We start from the raw sequence: 17,328 nt of genomic DNA, 5'->3' as shown, positions 1-17,328 counted from the left end.
TTTTCATTTTTCTCTTATGATTTTCGAAAATTTAAAAATATTTTTTCAAAATCTTTTTCTTATCTTTATTTCATAATTTTCGAAAACTTTACTAACAATTAATGTGATTGATTCAAAATTTTGTTTTTAAATCTTTTTCAACTAACTAATTGACTTTTTGTTTGTTTCTTATCTTTTTCAAAACCAACTAACTACTTTTCCCTCTTTGATCAAATTTTAATTTTAAAAATCAATTCCTTTTCAAAATATATTTTTTATCATATCTTTTTCAAAATTTTATCTTTTTTAAAAAATTTTGATCTCAAAATATCTTCCAACTTCTTATCTTTTCAAAATTAAATTTCAAATATTTTTCAACTAATTAGTTGACTCTTTGTTTGTTTAACTATATCTTATCTTTTTCAAAACCACCTAATTAATTTTAGCTCTCTAATTTTCGAAAATTACCTCCCTCTTTTTCAAAAATTCTTTTAATTAACTAATTGTTTTAAATTTTAATTTTAATTTTATTTCTTCTCTTAATTTTCGAACATCACTAACCCTTTTTCAAAATTAATTTTTGAGTTCTCTCCCTTTCATCTTCTTCTATTTATTTATTTATTTACTAACACTTCTCTTCATCTCAAGAATCTGAACCTATCTTCACCATTGTGTTTGGATTCTTACCTTTTCCTTCTTCTATTCCTTTCTTCTTCTACTAACATAAAGGAATCTCTCTACTGTGGTAAAGAGGATCCCTATTATTATTTTCTGTTCCCTTCTTTTTCATATGAGCAGGAGCAGGGACAAGAATATTCTTGTTGAGGCAGATCCTGAACCTGAAAGGACTCTGAAGAGGAAACTAAGAGAAGCTAAATTACAACAGTCCAGAGACAACCTTACAGAAATTTTTGAAAAGGAAGAGAAAATGGCAGCCGAAAATAATAATGCAAGGAGGATTCTTGGTGACTATACTACACCTACTTCCAAATTTGATGGAAGAAGCATCTTAATCCCTACCATTGGAGCAAACAATTTTGAGCTGAAACCTCAACTAGTTGCTCTAATGCAACAGAACTGCAAGTTCCATGGACTTCCATCAGAAGATCTCTACCAATTTTTAACTGAGTTCTTGCAGATCTGTAAGACTGTCAAGACTAATGAAGTAGATTCTAAAGTCTACAGGCTCATGCTTTTCCCTTTGCTGTAAGAGACAGAGCTAGAATATGGTTGGATTCACAACCTAAAGATAGCATGAACTCATGGGATAAGCTGGTCACGGCCTTCTTGGCTAAGTTCTTTCCTCCTCAAAAGCTGAGCAAGCTTAGAGTGGATGTTCCGACCCCTTCAAACAAAAAGATGGTGAATCCCTCTATGAAGCTTGGGAAAGATACAAGCAGATGACCAAAAGGTGTCCTTTTGACATGCTTTCTGAATGGACCATTTTGGATATATTCTATTATGGTCTATCTGAATTCTCTAAGATGTCACTGGACCATTCTGTAGGTGGATACATTCACCTAAAGAAAATGCCTGCAGAAGCTCAAGAACTCATTGACATGGTTGCAAATAACCAATTCATGTATACTTCTGAGAGGAATTCCGTGAGTAATGGGACGTCTCAAAAGGAAGGGAGTTCTTGAAATTGATTCTCTGAATGCCATACTAGCTCAGAACAAAATGTTGACTCAGCAAGTCAACATGATTTCTCAAAGTCTGAATGGATGGCAAAATGCATCCAACAGTACTAAAAAGGCATCTTTTGAAGAAGAAGCTTATGATCCTGAGAACCTTGCAATAGCAGAGGTAAATTACATGGGTGAACCTTATGGAAACACCTAAAATTCTTCATGGAGAAATCATCCAAATTTCTCATGGAAGGATCAACAAAAGCCTCAACAAGGCTTTAATAATGGTGGAAGAAATAGGCTCAGCAATAGCAAGCCTTATCCATCATCTTCTCAACAACAGACAGAGAATTCTGAGCAGAGCACCTCTAACTTAGCAAACTTAGTCTCTGATCTGTCTAAGGCTACTTTAAGTTTCATGAGTGAAACAAGGTCCTCCATTAGAAATCTGGAGACACAAGTGGGCCAACTGAGTAAGAAAATCACTGAAACTCCTCCTAGTACTCTCCCAAGCAACACTTAAGAGAATCCAAAAAGAGAGTGCAAGGCCATTGATATAATCAAAATGGCCGAACCTAGAGAGGAAGGAAAGGACGTGAACCCCAATGAGGAAGACCTCATGGGACATCTCTCAAGCAAGAAGGAGTTCCCTATTGAGGACCTAAAGGAATCTGAGGCTCATATAGAGACCATAGAGATTCCATTAAGCCTCCTTCTGCCATTCATGAGCTCTGAAGACTATTCTTCCTCTGAAGAGGATGAAGATGTAACTGGAGAGCAAGTTGCTCAATATCTAGGAGCCATAATGAAGCTAAATGCCAAATTATTTGGCAATGAGACTTGGGAATGTGAACTTCCCTTGCTCATTAATGAACTAGATACATGGATTCAGCAAACTTTACCTCAAAAAAGACAAGATCCTAGCAAATTCTTAATACCCTGTACTATAGGCACCATGACCTTTGAGAAGGCTCTGTGTGACCTAGGGTCAGGCATAAATCTTATACCACTTTCTGTAATGGAGAAGCTGGGAATCATTGAGGTACAGCCTGCCATATTCTTATTACAAATGGCAGACAAGTCAGTAAGACAAGCTTATGGATTGGTAGAGGACGTGTTAGTGAAGGTTGAAGGCCTTTACATCCCTGTTGATTTCATAATCTTAGACACTAGGAAGGAGGAGGATGAATGCATCATCCTTGGAAGACCTTTCCTAGCCACAGCAGGAGCTATGATAGATGTTAACAGAGGAGAATTAGTCCTTCAATTGAATGGGGACTACCTTGTGTTTAAGACCCAAGGGTGCTCTTCTGTATACATGGAGAGGAAGCATGAAAAGCTTCTCTCAGTACAGAGTCAAACAAAGCCCCTACAATCAAACTCTAAGTTTAGTGTTGGGAGGCCACAACCAAACTCTAAGTTTGGTGTTGAATCCCCACATTCAAACTCTAAGTTTGGTGTTGGGAGTCTACAACATTGACCTGATCAACTTTGAGGCTCCATGAGAGCCCACTGTCAAACTAGTGACATTAAAGGTGCGCTTATTGGGAGGCAACCCAATTTTATTTATCTATTTTTATTTTTTTATTGTTCTTTTATGTTTTATTAGGTTCATGATCATGTGGAGTCACAAAATAAATACAAAAATTAAAAATAGAATAAAAAAACAGCAGAAGAAAAAGCACACCTTGGAGGAAGGACTTACTGGCGTTTAAACGCCAGTAAGGAACATCTGGCTGGTGTTCAATGCCAGAACAGAGCATGGATCTGGCGTTGAACGCCAGAAACAAGCAACATCCTGGTGTTTAAACACCAGGAATACGCCCTGAGGAGAGCTGGCACTGAACGCCAGAAACAAGCATGGAAATGGCGTTCAACGCCAGAAACATGCTGCGAATGGGCGTTGAACGCCCAAAACAAGCATGAAGCTGGCGTTCAACGCCAGAAACAAGCATCAACCTGGCGTTGAACGCCATGATTGCATGCAGAGGGCGTTTTACACGCTTCATTGGTGCAGGGATGATAATCCTTGACACCTCAGGATCTGTGGACCCCACAGGATCATCTCAGAATCTGTGGACCCCACAGGATCCCCACCTACCTCAACTCACCATCTCTCCCCTTCACACAATCCAATAAATACTCTTCCCTAAAACCCTTCACCAATCACCTTAATCTCTCTTTCCCATCACCTCTTCACCACTCACATCCATCCACTCTTCCCCATAAACCCCACCTACCTTCAAAATTTAAAATCTCTTTCCCACCCAACCCACCCTAAATAGCCAAACCTACTCCCCCTCCCTTCTCTATATAAACCCCTCTATCCTTCTTCATTCTCACACACCACAACCCTCTTCTTCACCTTGGCCGAAACCAAACACTTCTCCCTTTCCTCCATATTTTCTTCTTCTTCTTCTTCTTCTTCTTCTTCTTCTTTCTTCTCTTGCTCGAGGGCGAGCAATATTCTAAGTTTGGTGTGGTAAAAGCATAGTTTTTTGTTTTTCCATAACCATTGATGGCACCTAAGGCCGGAGAAACCTCTAGAAAAGGGAAAGAAAAGACAAAAGCTTCCACCTCTGAGTAATGGGAGATGGAGAGATTCATCTCCAAAGCCCTTCAAGACCACTTCTATGATGTTGTGGCCAAGAAGAAGGTGATCCCCGAGATCCATTTCAAACTCAAGAAAAATGAGTATCCGGAGATCCGACATGAGATCCAAAGAAGAGGTTGGGAAGTTCTGACCAACCCCATTCAACAAGTCAGAATCTTAATGGTTCAAGAGTTCTATGCCAATGCATGGATCACTAAGAACCATGATCAAAGTGTGAACCCGAATCCAAAGAATTATCTTACAAAGGTTCGGGGGAAATACTTAGATTTTAGTCCGAAAAATGTGAGGTTGGCGTTCAACTTGCCCATGATGCAAGGAGATGCACGCCCCTACACTAGAAGGGTCAACTTTGATCAAAGGTTGGACCAAGTCCTTATGGACATATGTGTGGAAGGAGCTCAATGAAAAAGAGACTCCAAAGGCAAGCCGGTTCAATTAAGAAGACTAGACCTCAAGCATGTGGCTAGAGGATGGTTGGAGTTCATCCAACGCTCCATCATCCCCACTAGCAACCGAACCGAAGTTACTGTGGATCAGGCCATCATGATTCATAGCATCATGAATGGAGAGGAAGTAGAAGTTCATGAAGTCATCTCACTTGAATTCTACAAAATAGCCGAAAAGTCCTCCACCATGGCAAGGCTAGCTTTTCCTCATCTTATTTGCCATCTATGTTACTCAGCTGGAGTTATCATAGAAGGAGACATCCCCATTGAGGAGGATAAGCCTATCACTAAGAAGAGGATGGAGCAAACAAGAGAGCCCACTCATGGATCCTAAGAGACGCATGAGGAAGCTCATCACCAAGGAATCCCGGAGATGCCTCAAGGGATGCACTTTCCTCCTAACAACTATTGGGAACAACTCAGCACTTCTTTAGAAGATTTGAGTTACAATATGGATCAATTAAGGGTGGAACATCAAGAGCACTCCATCATTCTCCATGAAATTAAGAGAAGATCAAAGAGCAATGAGGGAGGAGCAACAAACGCAAGGAAGAGACATAGAAGAGCTCAAGGACATCATTGGTTCTTTAAGAAGAAAGCGCCACCATCACTAAGGTGGACTCATTCCTTGTTCTTATTTCTCTATTGTTTTTTTTTCGGTTTTTATGCTATATGTTTGTTTATATTTTGTGTCTCTACTTCATGATCATTAGTATGTAGTAACTATGTCTTAAGGCTATAAATAATTCCATGAATCCTTCACCTCTCTTAAATGAAAAATGTTTCTAATTCAAAAGAACAAGAAGTACATGAATTTCGAAATTGTCCTTGAAATTAGTTTAATTATTTTGATGTGGTGACAATACTTTTTGTTTTCTGAATGGATGCTTGGACAGTGCATATTTTTTATCTTGTTGTTTATGAATGTTAAAATTGTTCGCTCTTGAAAGAATGATGAACAAAGAGAAATGTTACTGATGATCTGAAAAATCATAAATTTGATTTTTGAAGCAAGAAAAAGCAGTGAATAGCAAAAGCTTGCAAAAAAAATTGCGAAAAAAAGAGAGAAAGAAAAAGAAAAAGTAAGTAGAAAAAGCCAATAGCCCTTAAAACCAAAAGGCAAGGGTGAAAAAGGATCCAAGGCTTTGAGCATCAATGGATAGGAGGGCCCAAGGAAATAAAATCCAGGCCTAAGCGGCTAAATCAAGCTATCTCTAACCATGTGCTTGTGGCATGCAGGTTCAAGTGAAAAAGCTTGAGACTGAGTGGTTAAAGTCGTGATCCAAAGCAAAAAGAGTGTGCTTAAGAACTCTGGACACCTCTAACTGGGGACTTTAGCAAAGCTGAGTCACAATCTGAAAAGGTTCACTCAGTTATGTGTCTGTGAAATTTATGTATCTGGTGGTAATACTGGAAAACAAAATGCTTAGGGCCACGACCAAGACTCATAAAAGTAGCTGTGTTCAAGAATCAACATACTTAACTAGGAGAATCAATAACACTATCTGAAACTCTAAGTTCCTATAGATGCCAATCATTCTAAACTTCACAAGATAAAGTGAGATGCCAAAACTATTCAGAAGCAAAAAGTTACAAGTCCCGCTCATCTAATTAGATCTAATATTCATTGATAATTTGAGATTTATAGTATATTCTCTTCTTTTTATCCTATTTGATTTGCAGTTGCTCGGGGACAAGCAACAATTTAAGTTTGGCATTGTGATGAGCGGATATTTTACGCTTTTTGGCATTATTTTTAGGTAGTTTTTAGTAGGATCTAGCTACTTTTAGGGATGTTTTCATTAGTTTTTATGCTAAATTCACATTTCAGGACTTTACTATGAGTTTGTGTGTTTTTCTGTGATTTCAGATAATTTCTGGCTAAAATTGAGGGACCTGAGCAAAACACTGATAGAAGGCTGACAAAGGACTGCTGATGCTGTTGGATTCTGACCTCCCTGCACTCAAAATGAATTTTCTGGAGCTACAGAACTTCAAATGGCGCGTCTATAACGGCGTTGGAAAGTAAACATCCAGAGCTTTCCAGCAATATATAATAGTTCATACTTTATTCAAGATTAGACGACGTAAACTGGCGCTCAACGCCAGTTCCATGCTGCATTCTGGAGTCAAACGCCAGAAACACGTCACGAACCAGAGTTGAACGCCAAAAACACGTTACAACTTGGCGTTCAACTCCAAAAGAAGCCTCTGCACGTGACTGACAACCACCTCCATTCTACCTTCGACCGAGCGCATATCTCTTGTCTGTGGTATTCCAAGTAGGATTCAGGGATTGAATGACTGTGATGAGCTTCAAACTCGCGATTGTTGGGCGTGATGACAAACGCAAAAGAATCAATGGATTCTATTCCAACATGATCGAGAACCGACAGATGATTAGCCGTGCTGTGATAGAGCATTTGGACCATTTTCACTGAGAGGATGGGATGTAGCCATTGACAACGGTGATGCCCTACATACAGCTTGCCATGGAAAGGAGTAAAAAAGATTAGATGAAGGCAGTAGGAAAACAGAGATTCAAAAGGATCACATCATTTTCATATGCCTATCTGAAATTTTCACCAATGATTTACATAAGTATTTCTATCTTTATTTTCTAGTTATTTATTATTATTATTCGAAAACTCCATAACCATTTATTATCCGCCTAACTGAGATTTACAAGATGACCATAGCTTGCTTCATACCAACAATCTCCGTGGGATCGACTCTTACTCACTAGTGCACTTGCTGGTTAGTTGTGTGAAGTTGTGAAGTTATGTTTGGACCATGGTATCACGCACCAAGTTTTTGGCGCCATTACCAGGGAGAGAACGAACATGAATGCCATTATCAGAAATCACAATTTTGCCTATCACTAGGTAAAGTATTTTAAATTATATAAAGTATGTATATGTTAGGTGAGATCTTAGACTAATCAAGGATTCACTTTGTTAGCTCACTTAGCCTTATATATACATCCTTACCCTTACCTTAGCCCCATTACAACCTTGAAAAGACCTCATGATGTTTGCATTGGTACATTAAATATTTGTTGATTGGTTAGATGAAGAACAAGGTTTAGAAAGCATGATTAGAGAAGAGTAGAGTGAATAACCCTATACACTTGAGAGACTAGAGTGATATACACTACCAGTAAGGGTTCAATGCTTGATTCTATGTTTCCTGCTTTTATGAGCTATCTTCTTACAAAGTTTACTTATCTTTTATTGTGTAATTTGAATTAGTGGAATTTGATTCATATTTTTCTTGGAGAACTTATTTACTTTTAACTAATTAGGTAGAAGCATTTCACATTTAGTTGCATTCATATAGATAGGATTGCATCTCATACATTTTACCATTCCCCTTCACTCTTTTTAGCTCTCTTAAGCTTAGCATGAGGACATGCTAATGTTTAAGTGTGGGGAGGTTGATAAACCACTATTTTATGGTTTATCTGGTGCTCAATTGAGTGGATTTTATCAATCTTTCATACACTTATTCATATGATTTGCATGAGTTTACGTTTTCCTTCCTGAATTTGTTCTATGATTAAAAACTTGCTTCCTAGAGTCTTTAATTTGTGTATTTTAATCATCTCTTATTACCATTTGATGCCTTGATATATGTGTTAAGTGATTTCAGAGATTACAGGGCAGGAATGGCTCAGAAGATGGAAAGGAAGCATGCAAAACTGGAAGGAATACAAGAAATTGAAGGAACTGCTAAAGCTGTCCAGCCTGACCTCCTGGTACTAAATCGACCATAACTTAAGCTACGAAAATTCAAATGACACGGTTCTAGTTGCGTTGGAAAGATAACATCCGGAGCTTCGCAACGATATATAATTTGCCATAGCCTCTCCAAATTTAGGCGACGCGGACGCGTGGATGACGCGCATGCATCGCATCTGCGAATTTCAATCCACGCAAACGCGTGGACGACGCCTCCGCGTCACTTTGCCGCAACCTGTACGAACCAGCAGCGATTTATAAGCTGTTTTTGACCCAATTTTCGGCCCAGAAAATACATATTAGAGGCTATAAAGTGAGGGAATGCATCCATTCATCATATACTTCATACAACATTCATATTTCACTTTTCATAATTTAGATGTAGTTTTAGAGAGAGAGAGAGAGAGAGGCTCTCTCCTCTCTCTTAGGATTTAGGATTATAATTCCTCTTAAAGGATTTAGGATTTCTTATTATTTCAACTTATAATTTCTTCTAAGTTCCAGGTTCAATGTTCCTTTTATTTATTTTTCCAATTTAATTTATGAACTTTTTCATGTTAGATTTGAATATTCTATTTAATATAATTTGAGGTATTTTCAGATCTATGATTTGTTTCTTTTATTTATGATATAGATAATTTAGAATTTTCTCTTTTGGCTTTGGTTGAGTAATTAGAGACTCTTGAGTTATCAAACTCGAGGTGTTGACCAAAAATTGGAATTCCTTGCTAATTAATTTGGATTCCACTAACTCTAGCTTTTCCAAGGAAAAGACTAAGACTTGAGGAACCAAATTAATTTATCCACTTAACCTCATAATTAGAGGTTGACCAAGTGGGAGCAAAAGTCAATTCTCATCACAATTGATAAGGATAACTGGGATAGGACTTCCAATTCTCATACCTTGCCAAGAGCTTTATTAGTTATTATTTTGACAACTTGTTATTTTACATTACTTGTGCAACCCTTTTGAAAATCCCAAAATATACCTTTGCATAACCAATAATAAGAACACCTCCCTGTAATTCCTTGAGAAGACAACCCAAAGTTTAAATACTTTGGTTATCAATTTCAAAGGAGTTTGTTACTTGTGACAACCAAAACTTTTGTACGAAAGGATTTTCTGTTGGTTTAGAAGCTATACTTACAATGCGATATTATATTTTTATATTTCTTTATCGATAGAAAATCCGTTCGTCAACGGTCTATTGATTAATGCCATTAGTCTTGCATTGTATAATTCCTGGTATTAGGTTTGGCCGGCTTAAAATTAGTAGATTATGTATATGGAAGTACTAATGGGTTATCATAGACGCTATACGAGTAATGGATAATACGAGTCACGAATTTTTGGGAACATTAGAATCTATTCCTCGAGGTTACTCAGTTATGTGTCTTGAACTCTATGAATGTCATGTGACTTGTTCTCTCGTAAGTTTACCTTGAAGTCCTCAATTGCTATTTCTTTTGGGAAGTAAATTGATGTTTTTTCAACTCTATTCTTCTGTTTATATGCTTTCTCATTTGATTCTAACCGCATATGCTTGCTTAATTAACGTCCTTATTGTGTTTGTCTTTCTTTGTTTAAACTCTTTTATTGATCCACGTATTTTTTTGTACAACTTTGAATTTGTTTTGATGCCATGTATTTCTTTAAGCTCCTATTTCGAGTTCTTTTTAAAGAAGTTGAGATTTAATTTTTCTCTTACTTGACTATATTTACAACCATTATTCTTGAAGCCTTATAAAATCATTTTTGATTTGACATAACCTTCTCTATATAAAACTTTGAAAATTATTTGAGCAATTTAAAATCTATTTATTTTCAATACCTCACCAGTTTTTTTACTGGTTTATGAAAATATACTTATTTTTAAAATACAACTTAATTTTCTAACAACTATATTACAGTTTTTACAAATATCTTTATTGTATTATGTATTCAGATATTCTTCAAAGAAAGAATTTTTGTTTTTATTCTCATTGATCACAAAATTTCATCTAAATTGTTTAATAATAATAATAATAATAATAATAATAATAATAATAATAATAATAATAATAAAATATATTTAAATTTGATTTATCATAACACACTATTTATGCATTTGTTGCTCTTTTAAAAATATTGGACTCATATTTTTCTTCTTATGAAGGGATCAATTCCCTTCTTAAACTTTTCATTTCTATATATAGAGGTCATATTTGATTCTATTTTTTATTACTCTCTTACTTTTGTTAACGTCACCATTAGTCTTAGTTTTCCTTTTCTTATGAATCTCATACTCATCCGAATCAACTTGAATTTGTTTCCATCTAATGCACTGTTTATCCTCTTATTTGTTTTTCTTTAGTCAAATGTTTTTTCTTGAGAATTTTCTATTGATTGAGTTGTCTCTCCTTACGCGTCTTGTATTCCTTTGAATCAATTGAAAACTTGTTTGATATTCCAAGCCTAGTGAATTTTTGTTTGAATTTCTTTGATTTAAAGATCCTTTTTTGTAGATTTTTTTAAGTGCATCTTAATATCTTGAATATTCCTGTGAAGGTGGTAATTTCAAGTATACTTTTGGAGTTTTATTTTGATCTATTTTTAAAGAAGTTTTGAATTCTCTTTGAAGAAGTTTCAAATTAAATTTTTCTGCTTGTAATTAAAAACCATTTATTAAATTTTGATAAGATTGTTTTGACTTAGCATACACTTCTTTAAGTGAAGTTTTAAAGACCTTATTATGCGTACGCTGCTCTAGCGCGCGTACGCGGAGGTAAAATTTTTCAGGCATTCACATACGCGGTAGTTGGCACGCAACGCGAAGCAGACCTTCTATTTCGCATGCTCGCGTACGCGTAGGTGGCATGCATACGCGAGATGGGTATTTTAGCGCCCATGCGTACGCGAAAGGGTGTTCGCGTCCGTGGAACCCTGCTTTTGATAAAAGTGTGTTTACAAAAATTTTTACTTCAGATTTCACTTTTCTAAATAGAGTTTGACTTCTTCTATCTTTGGTATAACTTTCATACATGTTTAATTGAATATGAACTTTGAGAAATTTTTTAGCAATCCTTTGATTTTCTTCCCAGCTTTATGCATATTTTTTGTTAAGCTGGGCATCTAACTACCTTTCTAAATATTTGAGAAAATAATTTGCTTTTAGCCAAACTAGTGTTCATTTGTTTTAAAACTCTATATAATCCATTTCAACATAAAATTATATTAAGGTAGTGGCACATTTACATGCTTGTTATTCTTTTACAAAATGTTTGTTACGCATCTTTTCTTTGATAATGTGAAATGGTTTTTGAAAAAGTTTTCATTCTTTATGAGTAATTTATTCGAAAATATTCTTAATTCTACTCGAGTCTTATGAGCTTTGTCTTTGGTCTTAGACATTCTTTTACTGTAAACCTCATATTCCTTGACTCAACTTGGTTTTGTTTTAAACTAATGCACTACTTTTTCTCTTATTATTCCTATCGAATTTTGTTAATTCGGGAGTCACTCTTGAGATTGCCAAACTAATTTTCTTTCCGGCACTCTTTATTTCCTGTGCATCTCTAATTACTTGTGATCTCAACAATCTTTTCAAACTCTTGCGCATTTTGTCCTTGTCGCTTGTCCTTTTCCAAGGTCTTGTATTCTTCTGAATAAATTCGAGAATTGCTTTGGAGTCACGTATGACCTTTAGGCGTAGTAAACAAAATTTTAAAATGCTGTTCGTGAACGTGAAAGGTGGATCGATAAGTGTACAATGTTATGAGAAATTGTGAGAGTTTCGCTTCTCACGGAAGAGTTTGTGGTTGTTAGGCTTATGACCGGTTATGGGGTTGTGAAGTGATTGATGGATTTCGGAAGTTTAAGTTTTGAAGTTGGTACGAGGTATGTGCACTGACGTTATTTTAGTTGTTTACGTCAACCTGTTTTTAAACTTTTGCCATCTAGATATCCCTTGTTTTTGCAAACACCTAACTAGAATACTTGCACCTTCTTGTGCTAAGTTTTGGTATAATAGTAGCCCCATGTGATATCTTTGTTTTGAACCATCTTGTAACTTTTACTTTAGGCCACACTTTTCCCTTACACCTATGTTTTATGTGTTATCCGGTATTTAAAAAATTATATTTATATATATGCCAAGACCTCTGCTTTTTTAAAGTATACAAAAATAAGGTAATCGAAACTATTTTAGTATTTTGTGTATTAAGTTAATTTTCGAAGGGAAAAGTATATGGAACCAAAAGGTTATCAGCAAAAAACTAAACAAAATCACATTAATTTATATTAATAATTAATTTTAAATTTTTTAAATTCAAAATTTAAAATTGATTAAGTAAACCTAATTAAAAACTATAAAAACCTTCCTCTTTTCTCTCACATTAACCTACCCACCTCCAACAATCACACAGACCTCTCTCTCTCTCTCTCTCTCACTGTCAGATCCTCTCCGCCTCCCCACCGCGACCCACTCTTCTTCTATCACCGACATCTGATTCGTCGGATTCGCCACCGTCAACAAGAATCCATACTCAACATGTGGATTAGACAAGTTTTGAGAACTTCTAGCTGAACTCGATGAGAGAAGGAAGAAGGTTTATTCCAAGTCATTCGATTCGCGTATTTCGATAATGATGATTTCGTCCCATCGTCATTATGATAATGATTTTGGTGTTCTTGACGGTGTTTGGTAGATCGGTGGCGACACTTTGTACATGTGTTTTGTGGTATGTAATTCTAGTGATGAGTGATACCTCTTTTTCTTCTTCTTCAAGTTCAAAGCCAATAAAACCGTAAGGAATACAAATAAAAAGGAATATGTGAGAGAGTTGAGTAAAAAGAAGATGGTGGTGATGAATGAGGGTTTAAATTCTCCATCAAAGGACAATGGTTCACCGAAACATGGCACGGTAGCAGCATCGTCACGATGTTACTCTTTGCGTTTTGGAATATTAGGTGCCGTTTTGATGATTAAAGAGACGGCAAATTACATAATTACAGAAATTTAAAAAAATATTCATTTAATATGAAAAAAATATCCTAATACTTAACAAAAGAAACATCCAATTATATTTAGTAAAAATAATTAAATATCTATAAAATTAAAAAAAATATGAAATTCTTAAATAAATAGAGACATTCACATTTGCAATATAAAAAAAAATTAGAAAAATATATAAAATAACATCCATTTAATATGAAAAAGAAAATTCTGATACTTAGCAGAAGAAACATTCATATTTATTAACTCGTAGAGATTTTGAATTCACCAAAAATATTTTGGCTAATTTTTGGCTAATACCCTTTTGGTTCCCTAGCATTACTCTTTTCGAAGACAAAAATTTTTATAAGTGGGGTAGGATGTAAGATCCCGAATTTTGAAAAGTTATTAATAAAATATTTATCTTCCATTCTATTTATTTAAGATCATATTTTTGAAGATTTTTATATATAAGTTGAGTAAATTTTTATTTATTATTTAGAGTTCTTATAATTAAAAAATAATGAGTATTTTATATACCTTAATTTTAACAAATATATTTTTAACCTTATTTTATAAATAAAGGAGAATTAATTTACTTATCTCCAATTTTTATTAAATTAGTATTTAACTAAAAATAATTCACAGATTGGTAATTAAAAGTTATTTTTTTAAAGATAGATACTTTATATTTAATTTTATTTTTAATTATTATTCTATCTTTTTATTTGTTTTATAAAATTATATTTTTACCCCCTATTTTATTAAAATTTTCTAATCTACCCCAAACCCTAATTTCCTACCCTCACTCTTCTCCTAGCGCCGCAGCCTTTCCCCATACCATAACACTAATTAGCTTCAACTTCAGACAAGAAAAAAAGAAAGAAAGAAGAAAAGAAAGGAAGAGGGAAAGAAGGAAAGGAGGAGGAAGAGAGGGAGACCCGTGAGAGAGGGAGAGCGCCAGGGAAGGAGGAGCTGTTGGCACCGCCACCGTCGTGTCACCTGCGCCGTTGCCACCGTCAGTCCGCCACCACCTAGCCCGCCGTCGCCGCTGGTCCGCCATGAAGCCACCATCAAGACACTGAACCACGCGAGGAGGAGGTGAAACCGTTGCGCCACCGTCGCGTGTGGAGTTGTCGTCGCTGACGAGCCCGGCGGCTGCCCAGTTACGTCACCGTCATGAAGTCCTCGCCGTTGTCTTTTCCTTTGCAAATCGTTGCCATCATTGGAACAGAGGGCGAGAGAGAGAGAGAGCTCGCGGTGGGGAAAAGGGGAGGCGTCGCCGTTCTGCGCAAAGCTACCGCCGCCGTCGCGTGCTCTATCACCGCTGTTGCTGGGAGCTGCCGCCGAGAAAACGCCTTTACCACCGCTTTATTCCGGCATCCTTCCTGAGCCCGGTAACTTTTCTTTTTCGAAACTCTCAGTGTTATTGTTCTGTTAAAGTTTGTTGACGAGGTTTAGATCTTGATTGCCATAGGGTCGAGCTCTGAGGTTTGCATGTCAAATTTTAGGTTGCCATTGAACCACCGGAGTTTTTGGCCGTTGTCGAAGCTGCCGCCGAGTCAGTTCGGGATTGCGGCTGCTCAGTTCTGCTGTTATCGTAAGTGTACTCTATTTCGAACCCTCATCTTTAGTTTTCCATTATGTGTTTTAATATTTTCGCGATATTAATGTTTTTAGGAATCAAAAATTGATTTTGCATATTGCAATTGAGGCTGTTTTGCTATTGAGAAAGCAAGCGGAGCTGAAGTTTTGGTTGCTGTTGATTTCGGGTTGAAAGAAAAGAGTTCAGTTAACACGTTTGGGTTATGGTTTCGCTTATTGAGGTTGAGACTTTTTCAGAAAACTAAACTTTGTAATTCGGAGTTGCTATATATAGATATTGATGTGAGTAATGCACTTCTAGTGATTGTATAAGTCTTATGTATTGTTTGGTTGTCTTGGATGGATATGAATACTTGTTTAACTGGATTATTGTTTGGTTTTATGAAACGGACGGTTCTTGAAGCATTTCTTTAAAGTTGTTTCTTTAAAGTTTTGAAATTGAGTTTAATCCGTTGAAAATGAAGTTGTTTTTTGAAATATGAATTTTCGGAATTAGTCTAATTTTAAACTGATTTGGTTTTGAACCGTGGAAGGGGCTGCAGAATGGTTTGGTTGGGACCTGAAAAGGGTGGCAAAGTCCAAGTTTTAGAGGAGATGCTGTCGAATTTTTATAAGATTTAAGATTCTGTTTTAAAATGTGATTTAGAAAAGGAATGAATTTGAGAGGTTCTATTATTTGGTTTTTGATTTACTAATAAATAGATTTTTCAAGTTTAATTTGTTTAAGAAAAGTTTATGTTTTAAGATTGATTTAAATATGAAAGAACCTATGTTTTAAAGTTTGATTAAAGAAGTACCTTTGGGGATGTTTTGGTAAATTTTAAAAGAAATTGAACTTTTTGATTAATTAAGTTCGTTTTGCTTTTAAAGTATTCTTTAAATTTTGATTTAGCAAGATTAAACAATTCCGGGCCTTTCGGAAGGTTACTGATTTAAGAATGAAATAGAATTGGTTTAAAACTTAGTGTTTTAAACATGCTTTGGTTTTGGTTTTAAATCTCTATTTTAATTTATTTCAATAATTTTGGTTTTAAAATTGGCTTCATTTTCACTATAATTTTACATGCTTTGGTTTTTGTTTTAAGTCTCTATTTCAATTGACTTCAAATTAAGTAACTATGATTTTGAGGATTTCTAAAGAATTTAAGAAATGAGGTAGGTTAATCTTCCCTAGAGTCTTGAGTCTTTTCCAAAGTTGTTAATTAATAATTCTGATTTAAAATAGTTAAACAAATGATTTTAAAAGTAAAGGATTTGAGTCTTTTTGAAAGAGAATTCCCTTTTGATATTATTTTTAAGAAAAAGTGGATTATGAACTTGGAATAATTTGAGACATGAGGATTTTAGAGTTAAGACTGAGATGGATTGATTTTGGTTTCAAAGTAAAAAGATTTGAGAAAAAGTGACTTATGGCTTGAATGATAATTGATTTGATGTGAATTGTTAATGAAGTGCAGAAATGATAATGAATAAATGAATATGGGGCCTTTGCACTTCTTTTATCCGAGATGCGAGTTTCCCTAGGTAAAGTACCGCCGCTTACCACCACGTGTTTCAAGTTAAGACTCGATACTTTGTTGACCTTACGACATAAGTGTGACCGGGCACTTATAAATTCCTGGGAATGTTACCCCATTGAGCAATTATATATATATATGCGCGTCGGGGGGACAGTCTAGGGTTTAGCAGCCGGACTTGTTGGGTTGGCTTGATAACTAACAGATGAGACTCATCAGCCATAGGGTAGGCATTCATCATTTGCATCTATGTGACATTGTTTGGATGTGCATATTGTACTTGGTTTGCCTATGTGAATAATTATGTTTAATTGCGAATTGCTCTATTTGATGTAACTGCTTGAGTGCGCTTGAACATTTCTACTTGTGTTTGTGATTGAAAATTGGTTAGATTGGCTGTTGTTTGAATTTTTTGGCCCTACGGCCGTGGTTGGTTATGAGATGGGGCGAAGGCCGTGCTTGGGTTGTGTTTTGGTTTAGAAAAGTACGAAAAACTAAACTGGTTCAGCATAGACTTAATGAACCTATGCTTGGAACAGCTTGGTCACTCATACTGTCTAGGAAAAACTTTTAAAAAGGCTTTTGGATTTTATTTTTAGAATTAACATTTTTCTATTTTAAAAAGGATTTCGGATTTTGTTTGAATATGAATCTTTGGTTTTGTAAAGATACATAAGACAGTTATTAATCATTATTCTTAAAAAATGGTTTCATTTTTCAGGTATCCTATTATAATAATTCTCTAACCCTATAGTGAGAACCTACGAGGATGATGTTCACACTCCCTTACAGGTCCTTTCTTTTTCAGGTTATGAGTGACGAAGTT

General features: G+C 35.5%; 1 protein-coding gene across 1 annotated transcript in view; it reads left to right on the top strand.

Moving 5' to 3' along the window:
- Positions 1–14,465: 14,465 nt before the first annotated feature.
- Positions 14,466–17,328, top strand: part of LOC107486636 (uncharacterized) — a 4,272-nt gene continuing 1,409 nt past the window's right edge. Inside the window, exons 1-2 of the mRNA XM_052256974.1 lie at positions 14,466–14,777; positions 14,892–14,980. The gene's annotated coding sequence lies outside the window, so the exon portion shown is untranslated. The remainder of the gene's footprint in view (positions 14,778–14,891; positions 14,981–17,328) is intronic.

The sequence above is a fragment of the Arachis duranensis genome, chromosome 1 (genome assembly GCF_000817695.3).
Source record: "Arachis duranensis cultivar V14167 chromosome 1, aradu.V14167.gnm2.J7QH, whole genome shotgun sequence".
Taxonomy (NCBI): Eukaryota; Viridiplantae; Streptophyta; class Magnoliopsida; order Fabales; family Fabaceae; genus Arachis; species Arachis duranensis.
Note: the sequence above shows the minus strand (reverse complement) of the source record. Positions and strands in the feature narration are given on the sequence as shown.